Raw genomic sequence first — 25,613 nt, forward strand, 5'->3', positions numbered from 1 at the left:
GCTCCGTGGCATGTGGGATCTTCCTGGACCGGGGCACGAACCCGTGTCCCCTGCATCGGCAGGCGGACTCTCAACCACTGTGCCACCAGGGAAGCCCATAACTTTTTTTAAAAAGTAACTTTTCTGATTATAATGGCATTACATGTTCATGGTTAAAAATTTGGAAGAGACAGAAAGAAGCTTGTTAAAAAAGGAAAGAAAAGACAAAAGAAATTATTCATAATTTTTACTCCTCAGAGACAACACTGTTTGACATTTTGGCTCATTTTATTTCAGTCCTGTTTCTGTCCATGAAATATGTAGGGTGGGTTATAGTATATATAAACCTTCCTATCCTGGTTCATTTTAGTTACATTATAGATAAGTACTTAACAATGTTATTTGACATATGTTACAAACATTTTTAATGTTAGCAAAACTTTTCCTGTTTTCAGATGCATTCTTTTCCACACCTCCACTGCCCACCAAAGTTTTACTTAGAAGATTAAATATTTTAAAAGAATTTTAATTGGGCTTTTCTAATTATAACAATAAATAAGAAAAAAACAGAAAATAATGCCTAATGACTTTGTTGTGGTCTTTACAATTTTTTTTCTATATTCTATGAAATAGGAATCATACGTATATAGTAAGATGATAACCTGTTTTCTTTTTTTTTAAAATAAATTTATTGATTTTAGGCTGTGTTGGGTCTTCCTTGCTGCAAGAGGGCTTTCTCTTGTTGCAGCAGGAGAGCGGGGGCTACTCTTTGTTGTGGTGCACGTGCTTCTTATTGCGGTAGCTTCTCTTGTTGCAGAGCACTGGCTCTAGGCATGCTGGCTCGTGGGCTTTAGCGCCAGCTCAGTAGTTGTGGCACACGGGCTTAGTTGCTCTGTGGCTTGTGGGATCTTCCCGGCCAAGGGCTCAAACCCTTGTCCCCTGCCTTGGCAGGTGGATTCCTAACCACTTTGCCACCAGGGTAGTCCCTCTCTTTTTTCTTTTAACAGTGTTTTGTGATCATTTCTTCATGTCCTTACTTTTAAATTTTTTTGGTGAAAGTGAATTTTAAAGAAATCTAGGATTCCGTTGTGTGGAATTGACACTATTGGTTTAGCCAATTTGCCATTATTAAACTTTCAGGTTGTTTCTGATTTTTTTTCACTATAATATTGTCAGGATGAGTATTAGATGTTATGGGTCATTTATGTGGGATGATAACATTTGTCACTCCTCTAAAAATCAAGTCTTTTCAAGATAGTTGGCATGGAAATGACAGATTATTTGGAATCTAATTTTCTTCTGAGATTTTCATGTGTATTATTTCATTAAATATTGTAGATCAAGTACCTAGGTTAAAAAAGTACCATTTTGTTTCTTGGTCACTATTTGTTTTCATCAGTGGGTTTATAGGATCCAGATTATGGGATTTCTGTGATGTGTTGTTTTGGTTTTTGTTTTTTGTTTTTAGAAAGCTCCCCGTTAACAAAGTCACTTTTAAAAATCTGTTTTGAATTTGTTACAGTATTGCTTCTGTTTTATGTTTTGTTTTTTTTGGCCACAAGGCATGTGGGATCTTAGCTCCCCCACCAGGGATTGAACTCACACCCCTGCATCGGAAGGCAAAGTCTTAACCACTGGACTGCCAGGGAAGTCACTGTGATGTGTTGTTAGGAGAGATTCCCTTTATAGTCCATCATAAGTGATCTTCATTATAAACTCATTTATAGGCTACAGAGGTAATAAGTTTTACCAGTTAAAGATACTGATTAAAGGTAAGAGCATGTGATTTTCCTAGGGCTTGATGAGAGTTCAGTCATGTCTGTGAAACGCTTGAACAGCACAAATGTCCCATAGAAGATAATGTATTTTCCCCACTGGGGTCTGGATTGATGCATCATTATGTTATCATTTATAGTGCATTTGGGAAGAACTGCAGTTTCTTACCAACAGAGTGCATTTGCTCTCTTTCCATCACATACTCTCCTAAGTACATTTGTATGGACTACAGAAAAATTGCTTGTATTTAACAAGCCTCATCTGTTAATTCTTCCTACTGCTTCAGCTCTGGAGACCTGAAGTAACTTGAAAACTTCTGAAAGAAAATACTTTGGTTAACCTTTATTGGTCTGTGAAGCTTCATTGTACAGAGAGAGAGAGAGAGACAGACAGACAGACAGACAGATTAGAGTGTCTCCAACCTCTGTTCAACACACAGGAAGTAGAGCTTTCACTGGGTCCTGCCCAGCCAGAGCATGGTACAATTTAGAGGTGCAAGTTGACCTGGCTTCCTCCACCTCCACCCACATCTTCTGCCTTAACAGACTCAGATTTCTGTCTTGCAAGGCTGCTGTCCAAATCACCTACTTTACTTTTATAGGCAGTAATGGTAGCCACCATCTGCAGAGCTGTGTCAGGCTTGGTAGTACATACTTGGCATTAATTATTCCACTTCATGAGATGGGTTGAATTCTACCTCTTTATAGATAATGAAGTTGAGATTCCCAAAGGTTAAAAAAAATTCCCAACTTTACATCATTTTTAAGTAGCGGAAGATATTTGAAATTTTTTGTGTCTTGATCCCTTTCATTTCACAACATCCCCTTTCAAAAAATATATATTTTAAACCAATACTGACACTTAAATTCTTTTATACTGAAGTAAACTACCTATTTAAGAGAATATTTGTAAGCAAAATAAAAGTGGGTGGAGGGGCAATTTGCTGACAAGTTCTTATCTCAAGCCAACACTGAGTTTGCAAAGAAGGATAAGTTCCTGGCAAGATCAGGCAAGCTACTCTTTTCAGCAGATAAATTCTAAGGTTGCCAAAGGTAGTACAAAATTATCCTCTCACCATAATAATATGGAGCACTCTTGAGATACTCCCCTGGCAGGGCAGTGCTGACTATCTCTCAACTTCTAATTAAAGAAGAGTTGTCAAACACACCAAATTACAGAAATTTTTTTATATACTCAGCCCTTTGTGATGGTGATGAACCTTCTGGCCCTCTCTGACCTTACCTCAGCCTGGCTTATTCATTCCCTGGGACCTGTTCACACCTTTCTTCTTGCCCCTCCCTACCAGTGTCTGTGCCTTTCTGTTGCCTTTGTCCCAAATGGCTTGTATGTATACATGCTTTAAGCCCTATATCAAGCATCAACTCCTCCTTGAAGCCCCTTCCTCATCCTTGTAGTGCTTACTCTTTATGCCTCAGTTGCCTAGTGCTGACTTCTATCATAAAATTCCCTAGGCCGTAGTGCCTTCTTTTGTTCCTCTCCTCATGCTGTGCTGAGAGCTTCCTGTGTTCAGGGACTTTGTCTTATTCTTCCTGGATTTCCTTTGCCTAACCCAAAGCTTGACCTGAAATGGTCCCTCATCAATAATAGTTTAGTGGATGGATGAATGACTGAAAAGATAGATGATAATGATAAGGGCTAACATTTACTGATCATCTTACTATCTAGTAAATGCCAGGCACTGTGCTAAGCGTCTTAAATACTTTATCTCTTTTGATCCCCAAAACATCCCTATAAGGTAGAAGTTGTATTTATCTCTGTATTACTGATGGGAAAATTGAAGTTCAGCAAGGTTAAGTAACTTGCCTGAAGTTATTCAACTAATGATAGATAGAATTAGGATTTGTGCTCAAATCTGTTTACTTTCTGAGCTGGAATTCTTAACTACCATAACTAACAATATGGCAGCTTCAGAAGGGGTGCCTCATCACCATCACCTGGACCCCTGCCTGCTTGCTCCTTTATAGAACCTACTTAAAGGAAGCATCTAACAAAATCAAGACATCCTGTTGTGTGCTATTTCCCCAACAAGTGCTTAAAATGGTACTTTTTTATGTTCCAAATACTATGTGTTTTAATCCTAAAGGAAGTAAGATTTAGAGTCTTTATTTTGTCAGCCACTTAGCATAACCCTAGGTAAAACAGGCAACACTAGAACAATTGTTTAGGTTGATACCTGAATACTTGTGATTCATGATAATTTCTTACGTTTTGTATCTGATTATTAAATCTTTTTTCAGTGCAGATGGGAATAAAAGAGATGTAGATTATTAGTTTTGTGACTGTATAAAGGACCTATTCAGAGCCAGTTTTTTACTTTTCTTATTCTCATTCCATGTGGCATTTCCAATTAATCCACTGAGATTTATGCCTTAAGGACATAGAAACCTTTTCTAGCAGCACAGTGGAAGAAAGTGACATTTCATTGACATCTGTTCATCTTTTCTCATGTTTTGTTCTGAGGCATGCCTGTTTTTAAACCATTGCTAACCCTTGGAGTCATGTACAGATCTGGTCTGAGTTGGAATTGTAGTTCTGTCTTTCCATACTTTAGTCTACTGTGTTATAGTTCCTGGGTAAAGGCTCCATGTTTATTTCTGGGTGAGCCTTTTCCCCTGAACCCCAGGGAGCAGGGCTGGATGACCAGGGAGGGAGCCGGGTCATTGGGGCCTTTCTGCTCCTTAAGCCCCAGTGAGAGCCCTGGTAGCCAGGCTCCTGCAACTTATCTCCAACTGTTTTGGCCCTTGAGCTGAAAGTAGAGGCTAAGGAAGAGCTTCCTCCTCCTTTCTCAAAAAGAGATGATAATCCCCACTAATGTGTATTTAATGCTTCCTATGTTATTAGGCGTCACACTGAGCTCTTTAAATACATGAGTTCATCTACTTTTTAAAAGTGTTATGATACATATACTAATTGCTATCTTCAATTTATTATTTAAAATAATTTAAATTTTTGATTTTTCTAAAGTACTTGTTGAAAAGTTTTTTCCTCCCCTTTTCTCATCCACATAGTTAACCACTATTTTTAGTTTTTTGTGTATTTTTTTTTAGTTTCCTTTACAAATACAGCAAATTATATACATACACACACTTTTTTTAAAGAATCTCAGGATTTTCCCTCCTTTGTATTTTGTTTATAAATTTTAATTAATTAATTCTATTTTTATTTATTTTTGGCTGTGTTGGGTCTTCATTGCTGTGCACGAGCTCTCTCTAGTTGCGGCGAGCGGGGGGTACTCTTCATTGCGGTGCACATGCTTCATTGTGGTGGCTTCTTTTGTTGTGGAACGCAGGCTCTAGGGGTGCAGGCTTCAGTAGTTGTGGCACGTGGGCTCAGTAGTTGTGGCTCACAGGCTCTAGAGCGCAGGCTCAGTAGTTGTGGCTTGTGGGCTTAGTTGTTCTGCGGCATGTGGGATCTTCCCAGACCAGGGCTCGAACCAGTGTCCCCTGCATTGGCAGGCAGATTCTTAACCACTGCACCACCAGGGAAGCCCACATATTTTTTTCTTTTACCTCCTTTCTTTCACACCAAAGGAAGCATCCTATACACTCTCTTCTGCACTATTTTTATTTTTATTTTTACTTATTGATGTGTCTTGGCGAGCTTTTTATGTCAGTGCATAGAAAGCTGCTCTGTTTTTTACAGGTACATAATAACCCAATGTAACTTGTACCATAATTTTATTATACCAGTTTTCAAGATGAAACCAGAGACCACAAGGTTAAATAACTTTCTTAAAGTGAAGAGAAAGATAGAATTCCCCTATGCCGCCTGCCTCTGATGGCAGGGTCACAGAAATCTGAAGATCATTTGATAAAGAAATAAAGGCCACAGTGCTTCCCCAGTTCAGCAGCCCCTGCTTCTGCTCCCTTTCATACTTCCTCCTTAAGGCCCTGCTCTGAGTCTTGTGAGTACTGTTTAGAGTGGAGCAACTTGATGTGCTTTGGTTTTTTCTCTTCATCCTTTTCGTCCTGTTTGACATATTTGGGGTTGTATCCCTCTGCTTATGTCTGCCTTTATTGGGACCCCTTTAGATGTCTGCTCTGGACATCTTTGGGAGTAGTTATTTGTGATAAGCCTTGGAAACTTAAGGTTTGACCGCAGATCCCAAAGTGTCTGATGTTTGTGTACATTCAGAACTATTTTCCCTGCCCAACTTGACCTCTTTCTGCAGCCCACTACCTACCTGTCAAAGACCTGGCTATCCTCTAAAGCAGCGAGAACTACTGATATTTTTGGTCATCATTTAGCAGCTTCTGCCTGTCAACTGAACTGATCCGATCTGGCTGGTTCTGAACTCTTGGCTGCAGACCCTGACTTTACAATCACACTTCTGGAAGGCAACATGGGTGAGGTTAAGATAAGTTAGTAAAGGCTGCCAGAACTTGGCACATAGCAAAAACTCAGTAAAGATGATCAGATGATGATGATGATGGTGGCAGTGATGATGGTGGTGTGGTGATGATGATCTCATGTAATTCTTTTTTTTTTTTTTTTTTTTTTGCGGTATGCGGGCCTCTCACTGTTGTGGCCTCTCCCGTTGCGGAGCACAGGCTCGGGACGCACAGGCTCAGCGGCCATGGCTCACGGGCCCAGCTGCTCCGCGGCATGTGGGATCCTCCCGGACCGGGGCACGAACCCGTGTCCCCTACATCGGCAGGCGGACTCTCAACCACCGTGCCACCAGGGAAGCCCTCATGTAATTCTTTAAAAGGCGTGCAAACTATGATTACCTTTATTTTATAGATGTGGTAACTTAGAAAAGTTTTTGTTTTGCTAGAGCTCACATAGTCATTGAGTGACAGAGGTGAGATTCAAATCAAGGTCCTTCTAGGCTGTTCTTTGCATTATATCATTAAATAGCATTCAGAGGAAACCCGTGTTACCAAATGGCATATTTAAGTACATAGTTAATAAGACACTGTGCATACATCCAGGTTCACGCATGAAGTAATGTTACTATGATAAAGGGTTTGTGATTGGCACAAGATTCTGCTGTGTTCTTCAGTACATTACAATTATATTAAAATGAAATGCCTACTCTCATTTCTGCAAATTCATCACCCATATATTTTATTTCAGTCTCAGAAATGTTTGAAACACATTTTTTAGCCAATTTTGGAAAGAAAATTTCCCTTTCAGTAATTCTAATTATAATACTAATAGTTAACTATAATATAAAACTATAATACTAATAAAAGTTACCATGCTTGTTATATACCAGTCATTGTACTAAGCTGTTTACATCTATTATCTCATGTATTCTCCGTAACAGCCTTATGAGATAGGCATTATTGTTTTCATTTACAGATGGGGATTGAGGCTTAAGTGAAGTTAAGTGACTTGTCCAAGGTCTTTATTTATTTATTTTTATTACTTGGTTGTGTCGGGTCTTAGTTGCAGCAGGTGGGCTCCTTAGTTGTGGCTCGCCAGCTCCTTAGTTACGGCCAGCAGGCTCCTTAGTTGTAGCTTGCAGTCTCCTTTGTTTTGGTACGTGAACTCTTAGTTGCAGCATGCATGTGGGATTTAGTTCCCTCACCAGGGTTCGAATCCGGGCCCCCTGGATTGGGAGCGCGGAGTCTTAACCACTGCGCCACCAGGGAAGTCCCTTGTCCGAGGTCTTAACAGCTTAGGAAGTAGCAGTAGCCAGATGTCAACCCAAGCGAAAAGTGACCGGAAGCCCTTAGGTGAAATCACTGTGCTTCACCATAGCTTTCTCTCCCCAGTGATAAGCAACAGGGTGGCCACCTCTGTACCTATAGGAGAGTCCAGAATCCATGAGCCAAGCCTATTGTGAGTCCTTTAGAATCATTTCTTACTGGTCAGAGATTTTAAATTACATGTCGTAATTTTCTCCAGATGGATCTCAGTGTTCTGCGTCTCTCTGCTTAGGAAAAAAATATCACACTGTGGTGCATGTTCTTTTTTAATCCCACCTGCACTGTTAGCACCTTTACTTTTTTTTCAAAGCTTTTTACATATGTTATCTCATTTGTCAAGTCACCAACTTTTCTTAGCCAGGCTACTGGTGGAATTCTCCTTCCATACCCCTAATACCATTTCTTTCTAAACAAGACCATTCCCAAGTATGGTCTTTCCAGAGTAGATATTTAGAAACCACTTATTTTATTTAAGGGGTTAGGAGTTAATTTCTCTCTTATTTTTTTTTTTTTTTTTTTCGGTACGCGGGCCTCTCACTGTTGTGGCCTCTCCCGTTGCGGAGCACAGGCTCCGGAGGTGCAGGCTCAGTGGCCACGGCTCACAGGCCTATCCACTCCGCCGCATGTGGGATCTTGCCGGACTGGGGCATGAACCCATGTCCCCTGCATTGGCAGGCGGACTCTCAACCACTGTGCCACCAGGGAAGCCCCTCTTAATTTTTTGAGAGCTTCAGAAGCTGAACTCATCCTGGCTGAAAGCACCAAGTGTGGTCAGTCAAAGACTCTTAAAACAAATTAGATGTCATCTGCTTCCCAACACTTTGAGAATGTAGACCTGTTTGAATTAGTATTACAACAAGCCAGTTGCATGTGGTTTGATTAATTACTCATGAGTTCTTACATAAAAGTAATTTTTCCTAAGTGAATTCTTTAGATAATTAAATGTCAAGTATGTGTTGTTATTTTAGAGTCAACTTTATTTTCTTTAAGTAGCAAATTTGATATTGTTCACTTTAGTTGAACCTTTACTGAGCACTTACTGTATGCTAGGTACTATTCAAGGCATTTTGGATTGCTTGATAGAAAGAGTAGAATCCAACCTTCTGCTTTCTCCTCCTACAATACAAAATGTTATGTACACTGATCTGTGATTTCTTTGAGGGCAAAGAGCGTGTCTTGTTGCTCTGATATGGAACACCTAATATAGGACCTCACCTGTGGAAAGATCTTCTTTATTTAAAGCGAATGATTTCTTGTTTCATCTGCTTTCATGAAGGTAGCTGTTAGCAGTCTTGGATCATAGAAAGGGGCATTCGTACTTCTGTTTTCTGTGACAAAGATCAAAGATGGACTTAGTACAAATTCTCTTCTCTGGGCTCCCACAGTGCTTTGCAACTGTCTAATAGCAATAGCACTTCTTCCACTTGTGACTGTGAGTTCCATGTCAGGTACTGTGTCTTATTCCTCTATGTATAGGCATAATCCTCTGTACATAGGCATTCAGTCAGTATTTGTTGAATTGAATTAATCACAGGCTGCTTCATTTCCCTCCTAAAGAGCAGAGACCATGTCTTCATCATTTTCATTTACATCTTATCTATAGCACATGGTGATGCACATTTTGCACCTAATTCGTGATCAGCAAGTGCTTACGGATTTCAAGTCTCATCTTTCCCTTGTTTGAGTTTATTGTGCTACCACTTTGCTTTTTCATAGCAAAACCCCAAATTTGAATCAAGGAATGAGTGTCTTCCCTGACTGACTTACCCAATGAATAAATAATAACCAAACACACGAATAAGGTGCCTTCTCCTACAGCCACAAAAATATCTCCCTCTCACCTGACAAGTTGGTAAACAGGGTCCTGAAAAGGAACGACTTGTGTAAGGTCCCTAGAGAGATTGTAGTGACACTGCAACTAGAATCCAGATTTCATTATTTCCAGCCCAGATTTCTACCTTCTTGACATCTGCCCTCTTTCTCTTTCTTTACATCCCCACTGCTGCTGCCTGAGATCAGGCCCTATCCCTCCCACCTGGACTGCTGCTCTAGCCTCCTGACTGTTCTGTCCACTGCCATCCTCTACATCTCCAGCTTGTCTTCCACGTGGTTGCCACGGTGATCTTCTGAAGTACAAATTGGATCATGCTTACTCTTGTTTAAATCTAGAGTCTTCACATGACCCACAGGGCAGCAAAGGCTCTGCCCCAACCCCCAGGCCTGCCTCTCATTTGTCTCCCTCAGAGCCCATTTCCCAGCCAGGTTCAAGTGTCTCCAGTGACCTCTAATCTTTAATTGTTTCATGACACTGTGCACGGCTGCCCTTATTCTTCCTGCTTTCTTTACCACTGTTTCACCTTGTCTCCTTAGTAGACAGCAGCTTCTAGGGTCTTCTTGGTGGACAGACAGGGGTCTCTGTTTTATCGAACCATAATCTTTGTCCTCTGCCCCTCCCCACACATACTCCTTCCCTCGTTAGAGCTGATGACTAAACACTTCATACACTTTTTTCTACCTTAATACCTGTAACACTTCTTTCGCTCACTTTTTGAACACTTTTGTCTCTTAGGAGGCCGTGAACTTTTTAAGGACAGAGACTGGATCCTATTCATATTTGTGTTCCAGAACCTGGCAGTAGGTTAGTCATATATTAGATACCCTGTTATACAGCTGCTGGCTCTCTGAAATAAATATAACTTCCATAACCCTTCACAGTGAGTTAACTCAACGTATGGTTTCCTTTAAATTAAGCCTCACATGGGATGATAGTTGGATTATGTAAGACTTGAAGGAGAGTGTATTTAAAGAAAAGCAGCACTTGAAAATGTCTTGCTTTTATAGGCGGTGAATGAATATTTCACAGCAACCATGGGATATACTGTGTCAGCATGTTGGTAATGTAGAGTGGCCAGAGCCTCACTGAATGTTTTTGTGCAGCCCTCTGTAACTGCCTCCCCACTGCTGCGTGCTCTCTAGCCCCTGATTCACTGAAAGAAGGCAGTGTGGTTACCTGTTGAGTGGAGAGGACTTGGGGCACATTCAGATCTTTCATCAAGGAGTAGATTTTCAGCTACTTTTCCAGTTCAGTTGTTAAACTCATTCCTGCCTGACCTACCAATTGCTGAATTGTTCATTTGTTTATTTATTTATGATGCGTGTCCCCTTGGCTTCAGAACTAGCTTCAAAATGCTACTGCTCCCTCTGGTTTAAATAGAGCATGCTAAGAAATGAGAGAAACAATGGCACCTTGCAGTTGAAGGGAAAAAGAAACCTCTTGGCAAACAGGAAGCAGAGAGAAATTCAGATTCTTTTCTCTTTCTTTATGAGTTTGTCCTGGGGGAGGGAAGCGATTTTTAGCAAGAAGACATGCTTTATAACTGGAAGTTGACATTTCTACCTGCAGTGATCTGATATTCAACATCTGTGAGGTCTGAGTTCATGGAAAACTTTTTGAATCATGTTTAGGCAGGCTAGTCTCTGGGGCCCAGGACAATGGCCTTTGTTCTTCCTTTTCCCATCTGTTTCATTATTCTCTTAGGCACTTCATATGCCTGAATGCAAACAGCCTTATGAACATTTTGCCTATGCAATATGCAGGGGTCGGCCTCTTGGCTTTGGGCATCCTGGATTCTCCAGTAAAAGAGCCATACACCTTGATAATACATTTCATTTGTTCAGAATCAGGAAAGGTATGGTGATTAGAGATGTGGGCTTTCCGTGTCTATCAGGTCCCAGTTAGAGTCCGGGCTCTGCTGCTCACCACGTGGGTTATCATGGGGATGCTATATGTTAACCTCTCTGCGCCTCAGTTTCCTTATCTCATAAGTGGAGCTTATTACTCATGTAATAAGCTTGTTAAAGCTTGTTGAGAAGATTAAACAAGCTATGTAAAAGGACTTCACGGTAAATACTTGGGAATCATCACCTAGTTTTATAACATCTGAATGCGCTTTCACTTTCATTGCCACTGGTCCTCACTGTGTGCCTGGAAAGGCATTGTTGGCCCCATCTGACAGACGGAAGAAGCTCGTAAACCTGAGAGCCCCCTGCCCCAGTGAGTGTCCTGTCTTCACTCTGCCACCTTTGGTTGTGGATGCATATCCTCTGTTCACCTTTTCTAAGACATGACTCAGAGCTCTTCCTTCTGACAGCGAGTCTTCTGAATGAGAGACAATAACAATCAAATATTTTGGCATTATTCACCAGGAGAGCCAAAAGCTCTCTGCCTTCCACATTTAGAGCATGAAGAATACAGCTTTAAAAAGCACTGTGCAAGGGTGGTACCTGATCTGCTTTGGGTCACATCTTGGATTTGTATTGCTTTTCCCTTCTATCAGAGGAGAAGAGTGTGGGGTGCACGTCCTCCATGAAGGAGAGCAGGAGAGCAGTGCAGAGTGGCAGGCTCAGGGCATCCTGGGTTTTCTGCACACCCTACTGCTGCCCATGGTCTGATTGCATGTTGCCTGCTGTTCACGGAGGGACTGGAGGGCAGAACAAGGACTCAGCTTCCCCAAGTTGGAAAAGCTAATTAGAAGCTATGTACCCTTCTCCAGACTGTCCAGTGATTGTTTGACAGTATTAAAGGAATGGTTGTTTTTGCCAGACAGCCTTTCCTGTATGCCCTCAGGACCCCAGACCCAACACAGTCAACCAATCCATAGTCAATTTATTTCAGACAATTTGGAAGAGTACAGTAACAAGAATGTATTGGTTACAATAATACAAGCTCTTGTTACAGTCAATTCTTAAAATGAATAATGGTTTAAACACAATTGAAGTTTATTTTCTTTCTCATGAAGTTCAAAACTTGTCTTAACTCTCCTCTAGGCAGTGATTCAGGGACTTTTTCCATGCTGTGGCCCCTCCATTTTCAATGTGTGGCTTCCAAGGTCAAAGGATTCATTTGCATCAAGCTGGTGGGAGGGGAAGAGAAGTTGAAGGCTTGCTGGGGAAATGTTGTTATAGGCCAGACCCATTCCATTTCATTGGCCAGAACTCACATTCCCTTGGCCAGAGCTCAGACAGATGACCGCACCTAATTTCTAGGGTGGAGTCTAGTTTTGTGCTCCAGAAGAGGAAATGAGTTCGGTGAACCAACCAGTTTCTGCCTTGAAACAATTATGACCAACTAACATTTATAAAGCATTTACTTTGTGTCAGGCCATGTGCTAATAAGCACTTTATCTACATTATTTTAAAGTTCATATACTATGTTTTTCACCCATTTAAAGTATACAATTCGTTGGTTTTTGGTATATTCACAGAATCGTGGCACCATCACCACCATCAATTTTAGAACATTTTCATTATCGCCTCCCAAACCCCATACCCATTAACAATCACTCCCCATTTCCTCGCATCTCCCCGCCCCCACTGCAGCACTGCAACCCTACGCAACCACCAATCTCTTTTCTGTATGGATGGATTTGCCTATTCTGAACATTTCATATATAATGGAATTCTTATATTCTTTTATATAATCCTCACAACAACCATACAAGGTAGACAGGTTGTTATTCCCAATTTACAGATATACAGAGGATCAGGTTGCTTAAATGACTTGCCAGTAAATTTAAACCCTGCCTCTCACTGAACTCTATCATATATGCTGTGTCCCAGTCATAAAGAAAAATCACACCATGATTTGGGAAAGAGTTTTTGGGAAACAGGTGGAAGGGGTATTTGTTTACTTGCTTTTAAATGAATATCATGGCAAAAAACCCTAACTTTTTCATGGAGGACTCCTTTACTAAAGTGAGAGGCACTTAGAAGTCAGATATCAAGGTTTAAAGCCCAGACCTACCACTTACCAGGTGCATACACAGTAGGCACTGCTTAATTCCTCTTGAGTCTTGGTGTCTTTATCTATAAAATGGGAATAATGAATCTGTTTGCTGGGAGGATTGAATGAAATTAGCCTATGTGAAAGCTGCTCCCACAACTTTACATAGTTGATGCCTTGCCAGTGTTAGTTGTTCTTGCTTAGAAGTGAAATTCTGGCTGTAATTGGGCAGCCACAGAAATTATGTTAATGTATCTGGCCCTCCAGGATACTGTCCGGGAAGAAATTATTATGACTTGGTGTTTTACAGTATCCAGATTATAACCCAGGAGTGGCTGAGATCCTAGGAGGATTTCTAACAATGAGGGTTAGGAAAAAGGGACATATGCTCCAGGATAGAAAAGTATATGCAGATTCTGGTCTGTCGACTTCTTATCTCATCTGGGCAGAACAGTTTGTTAAAGGCACCTGGAAAGAACCAGCTGAGCCAGTGTAAGTTTGAAGTTCCTTGGGAAAGAAGATAAGCTGGCTGAGTTTCTGTAGGCAAAGAGCCAGTAATGAGGTTTCCAGCATTCCATCACATGTCCTTTTCATCACTTTCAGCTCAGCCAGAGACGGCAAAGTCTCAAGACTCAGAGGCCAAGAGTGCCTTTGAGAGACTCACGGAGGTAGCTATGAAGGAGTGAATTGTGCTTTTGTTCCATTGACCCATTCCCCACTCTACCCTGTCGTTAGCCATAAAGATATTGAAATCTAGGCATGAGAGCACAGAGAAGACCAAGGAGGCAGCGGGGAAGTTGTATTGGCAGTGGCTCATAATCATATAGCCAGAAGAGACCATCAGAAAAAAAGGGTCTGAACTCTATATAGAATCAGGAGCTCATTTCAGCCTTAAAAATCTGCCCTAAAAGCCTCTGGTTCTGCCATTTCCTAATAGCATGGACAAATGATTTCATCTCTCTGAGCCTCCATTTCCATATAGGATTGTTACCCGGACTGTGACTTACAGCCCTGCACCCCCAACCTGCATAATTCCAGAGGGCTCCATTCACATACACTAGGGGTCAGCATATTGTAAACCTGTAATGGGTCAGACACTAAATATATTAGGTTTTATGGGCCATTTGTTCTCTACTGCAACTAATCAAGTCTGCTATTGTGCAAAAGCATCTATACATAATACATAAATGAATGGGTATGGCTATGTTCCAATAAAACTTCATTTATGGGCACTGAAATTTGAATATTATATAATTTTTTTGTGCTACAAAGCATTTTTCTTCCTTTGATTTTTTTTTTCCTACCAGTTAAAAATGTAAAAATCATTCTTGGCTTATAGACTACAGAATCAGACAGTGGGCCAGATTTGGTCTGCAGGCCATGATTTATAGGCCCCTAAAATACACTAAAATATGTTCAGTGTCCTCTAGAGAGATGCAATGCAGTGCCATGATTACTGCAAGGACCAAATAAGAAAGAACATGTAAAGTGATTAGCATAGTGTCTGCCTGTTATAAGTACTCAGCAAATGGTTGTTATTACTATTTGCTCACTAAAAAAGAAATATATCATCAACTATGCTTCAGTTAAAAAATATTAAAACTAAAAAAATATATTAACTACTTGCCACAGACATCTGGAAAGAGAGACAGTTACATTTTGGTTACTTAACATTTCTACTATATTAAGCTTTTATTATTATTAAAATATATATTAAAATTAAAACTATAAAACCTGGTTTGGACAGGTAGTGACATTTTGAGGCCACCCGGTTTTGTAATTTTTTCCTAATATCCCAGTATTGTCTCTTCAATTTGTAGACATTTTTTAGTAGAGCTGTTGGTTGGTTGGGGGATTGGGTTCAGGACTCCTGTGGATACCAAAAGTCGAGGATGCTCAAGTCACTTATATAAAATGACATCTTATAAAAAATATATAAAATAACATCTTACGGAAGAACCTGAACGAACTTTTTGGCCAACCCAATACTTGCATATAACCTATGCACATCCTCCCATATACTTTAAACCATCTCTAGATTACTTATAATACCTAATACAATGTAAATGGTTTGTAAATAGTTGTAAATACAAGGTAAATGCTATGTAAATAGTTGCTGGTGTGGTAATTTCTAGTCTTGCTTTTTGGAACGTTTCTGGAATTTTTTTTTCCAAATATTTTCGATCCAGCGTTGGTTGAATCATGGATGTGGAACCCACAGATACAAAGGGCTGACTGTACTTGGTCTGTGCTGCTAGGTGCTACATGAATGAATGAGTTTAGGTCTTTTCTGTCTAGGAGCTCATATTCTTCTCCAAAGTGGGTATATGCATCCGAAGGGTATGCAAGATGATAGCCTTTCTCTTTATATTAACTTTTCATCTCAGCCTTTAAATTTTTGTTTTGGTGTAGGATTTATAATGTACATACTGTGCCATAGTAATATGGTTGTACATCCTACAATTTATAAATATATAAATATTCAGATAATGGAAGGTGTGCTCATATTTTCTTTAAATGATGTTGACAAAGTTTTGAGAAAACTGGTTGAGAAGCATTTGGTATGAGTGATATAGGTTCTTATTCAGAACGAGACAACTGTTTTTAGGACATGAATTAACAGTTACTCTGGTGTCTATTTTGTGGCAGGTGGGAAGCAAGATATTTCACATTTTAAATTTCAGAATAACACTTATAACAGCTGTATGATAAGTACAATTATCTCCATTTTATAGATGAAGAACCAAGTTCAATTCAGAGAAGATAAGCAACTTGTAAAGGTCAGCTTGAATGAATCAGGACTGTCTTAACTATAAATCATGACATTTACCACTTCAACCTTCATTGCATTGAAGAAGTTCATGGAAAAGGAATGATTATTCTCTGGTATTCCTAAACTCTGAAGTTAGTCTTTTTTCCATCACGTGTACTTAGTTTATTGAGTGGTAAATGGATAAAATTCCACTCCCCCAGAGATCCATGATCAACCCGTTACTCGCTGACCTCTGCACATCACATGCTTCTCACTCTGATTAGAAATCTTCTTAATTAGATATCTCCTAGTCAGTCATCCATCAAGACTCAGCTTAGACATCACCTCCTCCAGGAAGCCTTCTTGACTTCACCTCCCAGACTAGGTGAGATGTCCTTCCTCTAGATATCTATAGCACCTTAATGAGTCCTTATAAAATATGCTAGCTGTGTAGTTAGTTATCTGCTTTTTACTCCCTGGACTGAAAGCCCCTTAGGGGACAGAAAATCTGACCTTGATTGTATTGACCTCCTGCCATCCAACGTGGTAATAAGGTACCTGAGACATAACAGACCCTCCATGAATATTTATGGAATGAAGAAATTCCTCCATCATTGATTTGCAGTCTGAGATAACTTTGGCAAAGAGATGGGTTGAAGTTTGTCTTTATTAAGGTTTCCCAGGATAGGTCAAATTGGTGGACATGAATTAGATTATAGGGGACCAGATAATGGTAAAACAAAGGAAGTAAACTTTTATATGTATGAAGGCTTTTTCTTTCTGGGTTTCGCCTTCTGAAGAGGGTACCTACTCTTAACACCAATCAAATTTATATTAGTGATGTATATGATTTATCAGTATATTCCAGTTTCTCTTTATGTATGTTTATGTGAGCATATATATAAGCCCACACATAGTCATGAACATGAGTTCATAAAAATAGATGACCACAATTTCTGTAAACTATCTCATGATCACTGAAAGCTCAACAAAAGGATAGAGTTCATTAACACTCTTCATGTTGGTCCATCTTGCCAAGTCATTCAGTTGCTCTAAATCTCCTTTGGTCCTAAAACCATTTCCCTCCTGGATGCATAAAGCTTTACCTCTTTCTTTAAAGGGAACTAACATTTACTGAAAGCTTTTGGAATATTCCAGATATTTAACCGAGGTGATCTTATTTAATCCTCAGATGTTTGCACAAATCCACAGGTCCTGAACCCAAAAGAAAATGGATCAGGTCAAAGCAAGTCAAGAATTTAGTGAAATAGAAAATCTTCACTAAGAAAGAAGGAAGAAGGAGAGGGCAAGACTAAGAAAAAGTCTGAATTTTGTTGAATTCAGTTATGAATGAATATTGTTAAATTCTTACACAGATTTGTTGCATAGGATTATAACAAATTAATTTGTTGGTAATAAGATGAGAGTTTATGACCATTAGCACAGACAGTTTATATATGAGCAGAGAGGGACCTTTCAGCTGATTGGGAGAAAAGCTTTCTGCTTCCTACCACCAAATATGGCTACATATGAAGGGTTTTCTTGCTTGCTGAAAAAGGACAGCATTCGAACAGTTGTTCCCAGATTTTTACATTTCATAGGCCAGAAATGCTTCAGAACAAACTTTTATAGGCCAATAAAGTTGCCAAATTTTTATCTTGCCAATAAAATGAAGGACATTAAAAAACAAGACAGGGGGCTTCCCTGGTGGCGCAGTGGTTGAGAGTCCACCTGCCGATGCAGGGGACATGGGTTCATGCCCCGGTCCGGGAGGATCCCACATGCCGCGGAGCAGCTGGGCCCGTGGGCCATGGCCGCTGAGCCTGTGCGTCTGGAGCCTGTGCTCCGCGGCGGGAGAGGCCACAACAGTGAGAGGCCCGTGTACTGCAAAAAAATAAATAAATAAAAAAGAAGAAAACCCACGATCTATTTTCATCATCATTTCAGAAATAAAAAGACAACGTTTAATAGCAAAAACAATAAGAAAACAAAGAGTAGAAAAGATATAATCTCATAATAAAGAAAGGTCATTTTAGCTTGATGAAAAATCACTGCATTCTATTTACTTTTCTCATTCTTTCTAGACCAACAAGGTTTGGGGACCAGCCTCTAAGAACCACTGCTACTGCTTTGAGTAGGCTTTGAAGTCACACGGCTCTCAATTTAAATCCAGGCCCTACTGATTCCTGGCTGTGAAACTTGGGGCAAGTTATTCAACTTTTCTGGGCTGCAATTTCTTCATGTGTCAGATGAGGATAATATCTGACTGTATTACTCTCCTAGGGTTGCCATAACAAAGCACCACAAACTAGGTGGCTTAGAACACCAGAAATTTTTTGTCTCACAGTTACGGAGCCCAGAAGTCTGAAATCCAAGTGTCTGCAGGGCCATGCTACATCTGAAGGTGCTAGGGAATGATCTGTTTCAGACCTCTCTCCTAGCTTCTGGTAGTTCCTTGGCTTTTGGCAACATATCTCCAATCCTTTCATGCCTTTCTCCCTGTTGCATATCTGTGTCCCAATGACCCCCTTTTATAAGGACACTGGTCAGTCACATTGGATTAGGGACTCAACCCTACTCCAGTATGACTTCTTAACTAATTACATCTGAGACAATTTTGTTTCCAAATAAGGTCACATTCTGAGGTATTGGGGGGTTAAGACTTCAACATATGAGTTTGTGGGGGGCGGGAATACAGGTTAACCCATAACACTAACCAAACTCATGGAATTCTTATATCAGAGTCATTCAGGAGAAGTTGAATACATTAAAAATACAGTAAAGTACCAGGGATTGTAAGGGTTGTTTGTTTTTTAAGAAAATATATAATTGGGCTTCCCTGGTGGCGCCGTGGTTGAGAGTCCGCCTGCCGATGCAGGGGACACGGGTTCGTGCCCCGGTCCAGGAAGATCCCACATGCCGCGGAGCGGCTAGGCCGGTGAGCCGTGGCCACTGAGCCTGCGCCTCCGGAGCCTGTGCTCCGCAACGGGAGAGGCCACAACAGTGAGAGGCCTGCGTACCAGAAAAAAAAAAGAAAATATATAATTGAGGAATTTATGACTTACGGACAGTAAGTAATTTATGCAAGGATATATAACTAAGAAGTAGTGAAGGACTTCCCTGGTGGCGCAGTGGTTAAGAATCCGCCTGCCAATGCAGGGTACAGGGGTTCGAGCCCTGGCCTGGGAAGATCCCACATGCCGTGGAGCAACTAAGCCCGTGCACCACAACTAGTGAGCCTGCGCTCTAGAACCTGTGAGCCACAACTACTGAAGCCCACGTGCTACAACTACTGAAGCCCACACACCTAGGGCCCATGCTCTGCAATGAGAGAAGCCACCGCGATGTGAAGCCCACATACTGCAACGAAGAGTAGCCCCCGCTCGCCGCAACTAGAGAAAGCCCATGTGCAGCAACAAGGACCCAACGCAGCAATAATAAAATATAAGATGAATAAATAAATCTTAAAAAAAAGTAGTGAAGATGTGACTTTGAACACATTTACTTAATAAATATTTAAAATACGTGTTATGTGGCTGACTGTTCTAGTGCTGGAGACTCAGCCATGAATGAACTAGACAAGGCCCCTGGTTTTACATTCCAGTGGAGGGAAACAAAAGTTAATAAAATAAACAAATATAAATTTAAGTAGAGATAAGTGTTATAAATAAAAACAAAGTCCAACAAGAGAGTAAGAATAATGGAGGGATAGAAGATGATGTTCTACACAGGATGTCAGGGGGTTGTTTCTTGCATGAGGAGACGTGAGCAGAATCCTGACTGCAGTGAAGGAGTAAATCCTAAGTGAAAGGGGAGCCACAGAAGGGAGCTGAGTAGGGAGTGCTGGGGTCTGATTTTTGTTTTAAGAGAATCTACTTGCTGTGTAGACAGTGATTTGTAGCAAGGCAATAGTCGAAGGAAACCAATTAGGTGAGGGCAGAAATCCATGTGAGAGATTATAGCGATATAGAGTGGGGAGCAGAGGAGGTGGAGATGGAGAAAAGATTGGGGATATATTTTGAAGACAGAATTAACAGCAGTTGCTGATGAATAAGATGTGGGATATAAGATTTTCTTTAAAAAGAGCCAAGAAAATCTCCCGGGTTTTTGACCAGAGCAACGTGGTGAACAATTATGCCATTTTTTGAAATGGTACATATTAGGAGTACAGTAGATATGGGAAGGGGGTGGGGACCACAGGTTTAGTTTTGAGGGTCAATTGGAGATGCTCAGTTCTGGGATGCAGCTGGATATGAAAGTCTGGCATTCAGGGCACAGGCTGGGACTAGAGATCTACATGTGGTAGTCTTTAATCCATGGATGGCATGTAAGCCTTGATACTGGATGTTGTGGCCTAGGGAGTGAGTATAACGAGAAAGGTCTAATGATGTGCCCTGGGACACAAGAAACGTAAAAGATCAGGAAGTGGAGAAGGACTCAGCAAAGGAGGCTGAGAAGGATGAATTAGTGAGGTAGGAGGGAAACCAGGGGTGTCTCAGGAACCAATTTTAAAAAGTGGTTGACTCAAGGAAGATATGTCATTGTGTCAAAGAGCTGTGGAGAGATTGAGTAAACTGAGGACTCCACTTTGGCATTGCTTTTGTTGGTCAACATGTCAGTATTTACCTTAATAAAAGCAACTCGAGTGGAATGGTGAAGGTGAAACCTGACTGAAGTCAGTTAAGGCAAGAATGGGATGTGAAGAGGTAAAAACACTGAGAGTGGACACTTACATTTTATGTTCTCTGTTATCTCAGTTTCTTAGAAGCAGTGAATATAATAGTTAAGAGAGTGGGCTCTGCAGTCTTAGAACTTCAGTCATTTTTCTGATTGTGCCAGTCAGCTAACCTCTCCAGTCACAGAGTCCTCATCTACAAAGTAGAGATAATAGTACAGCTCACTTCAAAATGTTGTGAGGGTTGAGGGCAGTGGTTAAGAATCCGCCTGCCGGTGCAGGCAACACAGTGCAGGGTTTGAGCCCTGGTCTGGGAAGATCCCACATGCCGCAGAGCAACTAAGCCCGTGAGCCACAACTACTGAGCCTTTGCTCTACAGCCCGCGAGCCACAACTACTGAGCCTGCATGCCTAGAGCCCGTACTCTGCAACAAGAGAAGCCACCGCAATGGAAGCCTGCACACCACAATGAAGAGTAGCCCCCACTCACCGCAACTAGAGAAAGCCCACAAATAAATAAATCAGTCAATAAATCTATTTTAAAAAAATGTTGTGAGGGTTGAATGAGAGATGCAAGTAAAGTTTTAACACATTGCCAGCCCATAATAAGTGTCAGTAAATACTAGCACTGTCACTAATATAAGCAAAGTACTGGTGCAGCTTCCAGGCTCCACATAGTTCATTACATCTGGGAGCAATTGGTGGCATGAGGTGGTAATTATGACAGAATATGTATTATGATGACCCTTGATGGGGACAGAACAGTGTGTTATAATACAAAAACTGTATGAAGACTCATCCCCAATAATTTTTCATGGGGTGTTTCATAATGGTGGAATAGCCAGGCAGCAGGGGGAGAATGGCTCTGAAGGGGATTTGGGAGGATTATGGTAGATCAAGAAGCTGGAAATCATGGAAGGACTTAGAGTAGACCAAGCCACATCAAGCCATATGTGGATAACCCACATATTGATATTGGAAGTAACCCTTTATCTTGTAATCATAGTTATTTATTATTTACTCTTTGCTACACACGGTGTTTACACCTGGCTTTTCTTACCAGTTTAGAAACCCAAGTCCCTCTCCCCCTGACCCTCTAATTATGTTGCATACCTCTGCTTCTACAGTGTCTAGTGTTATGGTCATGAAAGGGGGCACCTCATCTGCATATATTCCATATCCCCTAGTAAGATGCTTAGAGGAAAAAATAAACAAGGAGAAAGTAGTCCATATGTGAGCAAATTAAGTTGCCCACTCAGTCATTCTCTAGAAACACAGAGCTAAGAAAGTCTCTCATACTTAATCCTGCATAGCCTGGAAAATTATAGCATCACCTTGTCCCACAGAGGGCTACTGCTGATGTCTCTCAAGGAACATTGATTACATACCTTGGAGATAGCAGTCTCTTACATGGATGAACTCACCTGGTTGGAACCTGGCAGGTGGCCAAATCCTGGTTTATATTGAGTTAGGACAGGAGTTTGCAGTGGAACTTTTGAGACAGAGTACCTGTTTCCTTGCTTGGCACACCTTGACTTAGTGGCAGTAGGCAGCTAGCTGTGTGCAAAATTTCATTGTTGTTATGTGGCAGGCGCTTGTTTGAAACAGGTGAAGGAAGCCAAGTTAGTCTCTGTGGATAGCCAACATGCTGTTAAGTATGATTTCCTGGGCTGGTGAGTTCATTTGACTAATAGCAGAAGTGAAGTGGAGAGCTAGGAACCTGAACAGGCAGCCTAGAGCAGAGCTCCCAGGCCTGCCATTCTCTGGCAGAAAGTCCCCATATTCCTGGTGACGTTCTTCAGTCTGGGTGATGGATCTCTCTGGTGTTGTTTCCCTTTTTTCACCGGCTGGCAGATTCACAGTCTTAACAGAATCCTTGGCAAATGGTAGTTGACATGGAAAAAGACACTTTAAAGAGAAGGTGAGGCAGAAATCCATCTTCCAAAAAGAAGTGTGGTAAGAATAATAGCCAATAATTTTGGGAGTATGCATTATAAACCAGGTACTACATTTTCTTTATGTACTTAATCTTGCAAGGTAAAAATTAGCATACCCATTTTATAGATAAAGCAACCCATGTTACTGTAAATGAGTGACAAAGCTAGGGTTTAAACACAAGGTTGTTTGGTTCCTAAACCTATGCTCTTCCTGTTATTTCTACTAAAGGCCATAGTAAATAAATCTGCTTGCATCGCTCGTCTGCCCTTACAGTTGAATGTGAAACACTGCTTGGGATAGGATGATATGTTTAAGAGTGTGGGCTCTGAAACCAGGTTGCCTGGAGTTGATTCCAGCCCTGCCACTTAGCAGCTGGGATCCTACTTGAATGTGTTAACCTCTATGAACCTCAGTTTTTTCATCTGCAATATGTTGTTTATGATAATACCTACCTCGTAGGAATGTTTTGAAGATTAAATAAAGATTAAATGAGGCTGAGCACCTAAAACACTGCCTGGCATATGAGAAGTGCTCAATAATAGCTATTATTATCAAAAACATGATTTCTAGTGTTGATATTCAGTGAACCTAAAGAGGTTATATTGACCTTGTCAGAGAGGAAACAAAAAGCTCAGGTACTGCTCCTCCATGCTGCCTGCCTGTTAATGAATTTTGGCCAATCAGTGGTACTGTTCCTGATTTCTGCATGTCTCCCGAATTTCAGGGCTTCCTTGCTCTAGAGGTAGCACAGTAGGATAGGATAGAAAGACACTGTTTTGACATCAGAAGCCCTGGGGTTTGGGGTCAAGCTCAAATCGTATTTGGAAACTGTGACCTGTGCAGGTCATTTTCCCTCTCTTGCTACGGGTTCCTCATCTGCACAGCTAGCGGGTTGAACTCTCGAACCTCTAGGGCTCCTTGCATCCTTCATTTCTGTGAGCATTGGACAAAGTCACTTAACTTCTCGGGTGAACCTTACTGTAGCACTGCTGAACCTTTCCTGGTTGCTGAGGGGCTCAGGGAGAGTGAAGTGTTTGGTACACTGTGACAGGTTATGCAAATATGAAGGCTGATCTTTACAGAATTATTAATGAGAGTTAAACCTGAGTAGTATGCCTCGCTATGTGTGTGTTGGAGACTCGGGCTTTCCTCCACGTTTTGCCATCTTTGCCTACCCCCCACTGGGTTGGGTGGATCCACCTTAACAAGGTGTGGGGGAACACAAGTGGAGGATGGGGTGCAGTACTGATGGTGGGAAAGCGTCTTATTGGTTAATGCTGGTACATCCCAAACACCGATTACTGTCACTGCTTCTCAGGCTGATATATTTATCAGGATGAGTTACAAGGAAATGTATGTACCCAGGGAGAGAAGACGCTGCATGGTCACCCCCTGTGATGTAAAATATGAGAGCCTAGGAGGGGCTGTTTTATAATTCATCAGGTTTTGCTAGTGAGTTCTGCCGGAGTCTTAGTTATAAAGGCAAGTGTGAACTGGACGGCAGACAGGAGAACCTGGCACCAAGGAGACGGAGAAGCTGCCTTTGGTACCTCCTGCCTCCTCCCTGCTTTGTTCCAATAATTTTGTGCTCGGTAAGTTCCCTGGCTTTGCAGCTAATCGTTGTTGAATAAGCTTGGCAAATGAATCTGTAGTTTGGAATATGCACTTGCTGTCAGAAGTGCGTGTCAGTGTTTGGGCTTCTGACGAATTCCACAATTCTATTAAATGAGCAAAATAGCTTAAAAGATGAAACAAAAGCCGACAAATCAATTATTCACCTTGATCCTTGGAAGGCTGCTTTCTTTGGTTGCTAAAGTTTCTCTGGTTTCATTCTGTCAGTTTCATTTGTTGGGTGAGCTTTGAAAAGAACAAGTCTCTTTGTCAAGAAATTGTTTTTCCTAGCTGCCAAAAGGAGGTATGTACAGGGCGGTTTGTCCATCCCCACCCCCCAGCTTACCCTCTCCAGCAATCGGTAAATTCTAAAACAGACTGTTTGCCTGGTAACCAGCTCCGACAGAGCTGAACCTATGCAAGGCAAGATTCAAATTGCAATCTTTTGTGTGAAGAGAACTGAGGGACTCTGAATAATTGTCATTGTGAGACTCGGTATGGTGGTAGTCCCTGCGTTTTGCCGGAATGGGATCAGAATTTGAGCAGATTTGCATTTGGCATGCCTGTTGGTGGTGTGGGAGAAGGAGGGAAAGAAAAGACTGGATCGTTATGGAAAGAGCTGTACATCCCACCCGCAGGACAGACAAATGCAGAAAGCATGGCAGTTGTATTTGCGTAACTTGGACTGTTTTCTCTAGTTTCCTATTCCTGTCAATAATTACCTGAAGCTGTGTTTTGGTCCACATCTGGGTGTGCTCCAGGTCCTGGCTCCAAGCAGAGTGAGCGCTAACTTCTGATCAGCTAGCTGTAGGAAGTCATTTCCTCCTCAGAAGGAAAGAAAGAAGCGAAAGCTGTACCTTCCTGGACTCCTTTCTGCTGTGTTGTTTGCCTCTGTCCAAATCTCATGGAAACCAACAGCTTGACGTACTTTTTTTTTTTTTTTTTTTTTGCAGTAGCAGATTTAACTGTGGTGTCATATGGCATATTATGTATGGAAAGGAATAGCAAGACATTTTTCTGAATGTTTCAAGTGTGTCTGGCTTGTTGACATTTGCTTTATTTCACTGGCAAGGAGCTACTGTCTTCTGAACCCATAACTGTCTGTCCAAAGCGTTTACTTTATGCATAATTGCACTTTCTCTTTAGATGTGCAATCTGTAGATCTGACAAGAACATCCTCTTTATCCTCAAGGAAAGCAACTCGTTTTAGCATCTCCTTGAAAAAAATATGCATTTTTCCCCCCACCAGCTTGCTCTTTGCTTTTTCCTGATAAACATTTTGGTCATCAGTACCACTATACTTCCAATAAAGTTGTTTCTTCTTTCCTAGTACACTTTCTGATTGCACCAAAACTTGGCAAATTTGGAAAATGGAATGTCTCTTTTTTTTTCAGGAACACATTTTCCAGGCATTCTTTTGTC

General features: G+C 41.1%; 1 protein-coding gene across 43 annotated transcripts in view; it reads left to right on the forward strand.

The window, feature by feature from the left end:
- DLG2 (discs large MAGUK scaffold protein 2) overlaps positions 1–25,613 on the forward strand; it is a 2,077,851-nt gene that overhangs the window by 1,852,665 nt on the left and 199,573 nt on the right. Inside the window, exon 1 of one of the 43 annotated variants that reach the window (XM_067038389.1) lies at positions 23,910–24,172. The exons of 41 other annotated variants lie outside the window; for them this stretch is intronic. The gene's annotated coding sequence lies outside the window, so the exon portion shown is untranslated. Of the gene's footprint in view, positions 1–23,909; positions 24,173–25,613 lie in introns of those variants that run through there. One more of the 43 variants, XM_067038388.1, reaches the window with a different exon arrangement.

This window comes from Kogia breviceps, chromosome 7 (assembly GCF_026419965.1).
Source record: "Kogia breviceps isolate mKogBre1 chromosome 7, mKogBre1 haplotype 1, whole genome shotgun sequence".
Taxonomy (NCBI): domain Eukaryota; kingdom Metazoa; phylum Chordata; class Mammalia; order Artiodactyla; family Physeteridae; genus Kogia; species Kogia breviceps.